The sequence below is a fragment of the Lissotriton helveticus genome, chromosome 12, assembly GCF_964261635.1.
Source record: "Lissotriton helveticus chromosome 12, aLisHel1.1, whole genome shotgun sequence".
In the NCBI taxonomy this organism is placed as follows: domain Eukaryota; kingdom Metazoa; phylum Chordata; class Amphibia; order Caudata; family Salamandridae; genus Lissotriton; species Lissotriton helveticus.
Genome location: NC_136073.1, coordinates 550,661,853 through 550,668,735, shown reverse-complemented (window position 1 = coordinate 550,668,735; position 6,883 = coordinate 550,661,853). Strand labels below are relative to the sequence as shown.

General features: G+C 40.0%; 1 protein-coding gene across 1 annotated transcript in view; it reads left to right on the top strand.

Moving 5' to 3' along the window:
- The first annotated feature begins 2,245 nt into the window (after positions 1-2,245).
- CDH16 (cadherin 16) overlaps positions 2,246-6,883 on the top strand; it is a 755,818-nt gene continuing 751,180 nt past the window's right edge. Inside the window, exon 1 of the mRNA XM_078671187.1 lies at positions 2,246-2,275. The gene's annotated coding sequence lies outside the window, so the exon portion shown is untranslated. The remainder of the gene's footprint in view (positions 2,276-6,883) is intronic.

The following is a 6,883-nucleotide window of genomic DNA, read 5'->3' as shown; positions in this document are numbered from 1 at the left end:
AAGATTATGAGGGCCCTGGGGGCCAACATTTAAAAGAAATTTATACCAGAAACCTTCGCGGGAGTGTACTCAACAACTGCCCAAAGTTTCATGGCGATCGGATGAATGGTGTAGTAATGCATAAAGGACAAACAGACAGACAGTCAGATAGACAGACATACTTTCGTTTTTATATATATAGATAATTATATAAATAACAAACCAAACCACATTCACTGGATGATGTCAAAACCTCTACTTGCGGAAGCCCCTAGCTCCTGATTATAAGTCTGTACGCTGCTGGTAAAAAAAAAGATACCTTATTCCAGGATAACGGGGGCCATACTTTGCTTAAATAACACCCTTTCCTTCCTTCCCTTCCCTTTTCCTTGCCCTTTCTTCCGTCACTTCATCTGCCTGTTTTTTACCCAGCCTTTCTTGCAGTTTTGCATAATAATTTTCCTATCTTTAATCCCTCTTAGTTTTCCAGAACAGAGCGTCCTTTCCTGGCACCTAGTGAGGCAACCTGTCCGGTGCCCCTTACGTTGCGTCTCGCAGGCTGGTGATTTAGAACCTCCCTGCCTCGTGGTAGGCGTCACTCTGAGATTATATCTCACAATGCGTTCCCCCCTTTCCCACCACCGGCATCACCCATGGGTTTGGTGATGGGATAGAATGTGTCTTGTTTTTGTTCTTACCACAGCTTTATTGCTTTCCAACACCATTTGGCACATCTAAACTTCAGTGCTTGATTTCTCATTCTCATTCTGGACTAAATATCTTTCCTTTGCTCTTTTTCTTTTCTTTTCCCTATGGGTGTCTACCACTTTTTTCGTCACTATGTTGAATGTAAATGTAGCTGCACCAAAACCTTTTTGTGAAAGTATGATTGTGAGATGATTTTCCATTATTTGATTGTTTGTGAACCATGTTGCTTGTACTATTCCAGTTTTCTTAAGATTTTGATCTCTTATGCGCTGTATTATATCATGGCTGTCCCTGAGCAAATTAAATATGCACTGTTATTATGAAGTTATTTAAGATTTTCTTTAAAAGAAAGATCAGTCACTATTTTTAAAGTGTGTTCTTATATTCTGTTTCATTCACATTTACAGGATTCCTGTTTTCCCACCATCTCTTTATTCATTGTTTCGTTTCTCGCCCTGAAGAAGGTGTAGCCCCGGCTGGGGCCACACACCAAAATGTGCGTTGGCGTTTTTTTGTGAAGGGGAAGCTGGATGATATCTACCCCTATCCCCTTAGCCATGATGAGCCGTATTACTTGGTCTCAGGACCATCTTGTGGCGTCCATCTTTTATGCCTGTGTGAATGTGATTAATTGGTTGATTGAGATATTGAGTTGTGGGTTGAGTGGTGGTAATTATGAAGGAATGAATGTGCAGATTGAAAGAGGAGTTTGGGATGATATATTTTGATATTCTTTGTTTTTGATGCTTTTATATGTATCATGTTAAACAAGATATCCTTTTGAAATATTTGTTAAAAACCAAATAAACTTTATATTTTTGTACTATTTGGAGTGACTGATCTTCCCTGCACTTACATTGATCTGGTGACAGTGGATTTATTTAAGGACCCCCCTCTGGGGCCGCGTTTTATTCATTTGGGAGGGAGTTTTTGTTGTAGGCATTCTTGATGTCATCAGTGATGTCATGATTAGTAATGTTTTTCACAAACCTACTCTGCAGATGGTGTTTTTAAATTGAAACGTATTGCTAAACACAACGCACCTCTCCCCAGGTGAGCGCCCAGTGCAGCTGCACCAGTCGCAGCGCCCTAGAGCTAGCCCTGAGTGAAGTATTTCAATGTATTACTGAATTGCATTCACTGTAGAAACTAGAGAGTCATAAATGTGTACACATTAATGTTTAGCCTAACCATGACAAAGAAATGTAGTACATATTTACGCTTATGTTTATGTTATGTTGCATATGTTTGAAAGTGCTTTACTCAATGTAAGCATGAACTTATTTACATTTATATTGCTGCATTTATTTTGAAGTTATACATGTACATATAAATGTAATGGAAGTGCACATTTTTAGTGTTTACCCATGCTAATTTAACCAGGTTTGAATTTGAAGTGCATTTTGGTTGCCTTGCATTTTTTCTCCTCTGCAGACACGGTTCCAAGGCTTCAGTACTTAGAGAAAGGAATACAATGTGTCAGTGAATGAGAGGACTGAGAAGATAATCGTGGCAGAGACGAGATGAGTTAATGAACAGGAGAAAAGGTGTCCATTCATCGTATATCAGCAACGGTATCCTATCCAAGGTCATGTGAATACCACGTTTTGCGAGATGGGAAAGTTAGACAATGTTGTTGATATGCAAATCAAGTGATATTCTATTGGTTCTTGAAAGGGTGGTATGGGGAGGATTATACTATGAGAATGTATTTGTATGTTTTAAGTAATATATGCAGTGTTAGAGTTTAGGAGCAGATCCCTTTAAAATTAGAGAGTTGGCAGAGACGTGATGAGTTAATGAACGGGAGAAAAGGTGTCCATTCATCGTATATCAGCAATGGTATCCTATCCAAGGTCATTTGAATGCCACGTTTTTTTAGATAAAAAAGTTAGACAATGTTGTTGATATGCAAATCATGTGAAAAATCTATTGGTTCTTGAAAGGGTGGTATGAGGAGGATCATACTATGAGAATGTATTGGTATGTTTTAAGTAATGTATGCAGTGTTAGAGTTTAGGAGCAGATCCCTTTAGACTTAGAAAGGTACAGACCTCTCTGCTTGCCATATTCTTGAGAGTTTAAAGCTATTGGCTAAACAATTGTTCTCTCTTAGAAGCTTTCTACTGAAAGTCTCGCTATGCTGACACCTTCCTTTTTCATCATCCTATTTCAAAATTACTTTGAGATTTCCCATTCTAAACCATCCCCAATCTACACTTAGAGAACTGATTAGATGACGTTAAACCTTTTGCCATCTGTACTTATCTGGGTGCGCTTATCACATTTTGATATTATCGAACTGGATTTACTTTGTTGACTAATGCCTTCTTTTGAATTGTGTATCTGAGCCATGCTTAATTTGTATTTATTTGAATTTACTACTGATTGTAATAAACCTACTTAACTTCAGTTACTGATTCTTGGCCCTTATTGTGTGGGAAAATGGGTTACACAAAATTAAATGGCTTTGTTGTAAGCGAACTCTCTTTGCTCCTTCACCAACCACAGAGGTCTCTGGCATGGAAATTGTAGCCGCTTGCCAACGACCCATCAGGGGCGTGGTCCCATGCAAATGAGGGAATCTCTTTACCTCTGTGCCCACACCATATTATGCATGCAGACGCAGAGGTCAAGAAGCTGTCAGGAGGTGCACGGGCAGTGCTCCACAAAAAGATGGCACACTACCAGGGCATCCCCTGATGGGAACCTTTTACAGGGGGTCAAGAGGGTCCATTTGACCCACCAGATATACCCTTACAGGCAGGTTATAGTTAGGAAATATCATTTTAAAAACCTTAGAAATTCACTCATCATACACTAGTATAACCTAGGGAGTGGGGCTGACACGGAAGCAATTCCACATTTCCCTGCCCTTTGTTTTAAAAAAGGAATCCTCTGGTGCTTGGGATCCTTCCTAGCCCTCCCCAGTGTCAGCCAATGGGCCAACAACTGGGGAGGGAGTGCCGCCATCGGCCATTGGCCGATGCCACACTTATAGGGTGAATAATGTAACATGCATTTTAAGTAACATAATTTTAAATATAAATATATTATATCCTATTTTTTTAATATAATTTGAAATGTTTTAGTTATAAAACGTTTTATGGGTTGTGCATTATTTTGAGGATTTGAGTGGGTTGTGTTTTAACTTGAAATAATGTGATGTTATTAATTACATGGTTTAAAGTTGTATATTGAGTTTTTATTAGCTAAATGATATGCATTTATAATTAATCTAATAAATGTTTTTTATTTGAATTGAGATATATATTGAAATATATCTTAAACGACTGGAGTTAGAAGAGAAAATCGGACTCCGCAATATAGGGACTTTACACAATGTTAGTGGGACTTGTACTGGAATAATAAATACCCTCTGCCCATGCTCAATATATACAATTTTACCCAGTGTTTGTGGGAATTGAGTGAGAATAGTAAATGCTACCACCCTTCACATATGCACTTTTCCCAATGTTTCTGGATTGATTGATTTGCAAAGGCAACAGACCCAAGCAGAATATGCATTTTTATCGTGGTTAGGGAGATTTGAGTTACTAAATCAGATCCCTTCAAAATATGCACTCTCCCAATGTTTGTGAAATTGGAGTTATAATATTAAATCTGTATCCTACAATGTGAGCACTTTCCACAGCGTTTGTCAGCTTGGAGTGAATAGCAAATAATAATCCCCACATATATTCATTTCCAACAATGTTTCTGCTTTTGAAATAATAACTGTAAATCAGGCACATTCAAAAAGTCTATGCAGCTTCCTCGATGTATGTTCAATGGGATTAGAGATGGGAAGATGACCACCCTCACTATATGCTTTTCCCCTTTTTGGATTTTGTGGGATTCTATTCAGACTAGTAAATCAGACATCTTTAACATATATGTACTTTCCAAAATGTTTGTGAGACTGTAATTAGAAGAGTAAATCAACCCTCCATTAAGTGTACTTTCACCACTGTTTGTGAGATTGGAGTTACAAATGTAAATCAGATAATCATAAACTCTTATCAAATACTTACACTCACTGGATAATGTCATCAGTAATGCCATCAGTTATGTCAGTTGAGATGGCATGAGTGATGTCACTGACCATGGCATGAGTGATGTAATATGTGAGGTCATAAGCAGTGCATTACAGGGTCGTTAGTTATAGTTAGCTCAGGTAACTATAACTGCTGAATTTCACTGTTTTCTTAGTGACACTTGAGCCTAACTATAAGGTCCCTGTAATTTTGGGGGGTTTTCAGTGTATATATACATAGTCAAAGAAAAAAACAAAGGTTAAAGCTTAGTTATAGTTAGGAAAACGTAATTTATTATTTCTTTATTTCTATACAAAACCAACTTAAACGACAGAAACATTAGAAATTCAAAAGTTATGGTTACGACTTTGTAGTTATAACCTAAAGTTATACTATGAGTTGGGGTGGGTGGAGCTTGCGGAGTTGTACTACCCAGAATCTTGCAGGATTGCATAAAAGCTCTGTGGAATTCTGCAGAGTTCCGCGAGCTGGCAGAGTTGCTCCACTCACCCACCCCTAGTATTGAGTGGCAACATAAAAGTGCCAAGAAGCCGGTGGGCATACGTTGGACTTATTAAGCTCTTAAATGACTGCACATAACATGTATCTACAGTTCGAAATATATTTGGGATGCTGGAGCATTAGGGTGCAACAGCTGCAAAACTGCAAAACTGCAGGGAGCACCAGAGCGTAAATTTACACAGACTGTGGTAGCGTACATATGCCAATGGCGCCCGAGTGGAAAAGTCTCCTGTGTCCAGCAGACTGCAAGTACCCACTGTGCTATAATGTAACAGGATCCAGAGTGGAACAGAGTGAGGGTGCCCGACGGCTGCACCATACTTGTGCCTATGATCCTTAGGCTGCACTAGCATGACAATGCGTGCCTACCTTAGCGAACGTGTGCCCAGCATTACATCTAGCATGCCAACGCAGCCAAGTCTAAAGTGCTTAAGCATACATGTGCCCAGTGTATCACAGCAAACATGAAGCCAGTGTGCTGCATCATACTTGTGACCAGGACTTACTACAGGATTCTGCCCAGTTGATAAAACATGTGAACAGAGATAATCTCATTCTATCTGTGCAGCTAGAACAGCTCTGAAACCTTTTAGACACTCCGTAGAAAAGGCACCTTTTGAGAAAATACAAAAAGTTCCATTGACAGTCCGTAACACAAACTATCATAATTAGCTATGAAATGTAAATGCACCAAACCAAACACACGTAATTCAGGGGCCTTTTGTTCCAGTGCACCGATGCTGACAGAACAGAAGGAACACAAGGGAATAGTTAAATGAACGAGCGGCTTACCGAACGCCCTGTTCAAACAAGATCATCAGTTCTGGGCGGAATATCTTACCCCTTTATACAACATCGCTTTTCAGTCCGGTAGTATTCCCCAATCATGGAGAGGCAGCATTCTACACCCAATCTTCAAGGCAGGCACAAGATCTGATCCAGCCAATTACCGCCTCATCGCGCTCATAGTCTTCGAGGCAAAAATGTATGCCTCAAATCTCTTGAGGGCCTTAGAAGACTGGGTCTGCGCGAAAAAAATCCTCCCGATCACGCAGACAGGTTTTAGGCCTGGAACCAACACACTATGCAACCTACTTGCGCTAAACCTTCTGGTCGACAAAGCAAGGGAGAAAACAACCAAGCTGTATACGTGTTTTGTCGACTTAAAAGCAGTGTTCGACACAGTCCCGAGGGAGGCACTATGGCAAAAAATGGCCAATTGGGAAATTCCACCAATGTTGCTGCAGGCCATTATCAATCTATACTCAGATACCTGGGTAAGAATAAAACTAGGTAATGGCGACAGAATATCCGGAAAAATACCCACTCATGTTGGCCTCAAGCAGGGTTGCGTATTGGCACCAACGCTTTTTAACATCTTCACAGCAGACCTGGACAAAAGCATCGCGGAAATAGAAAGCGATCCCCCAAAGCTAGCCCAGTACAAAATTAGGAGCATACAGTATGCAGACGACATCGTACTTTTCAGTCAGACCCCGATGGGCTTACAATGCGCCATCACGAAGCTCAATGATTACATCAGTGCCCAGGGCTTGCAAATCAATTACAAAAAAACGAAGATCGTCTGTTTTGCCTCGCGGTCAGGGAAGAAATCTTTTAAATGGCATATCGCAGGC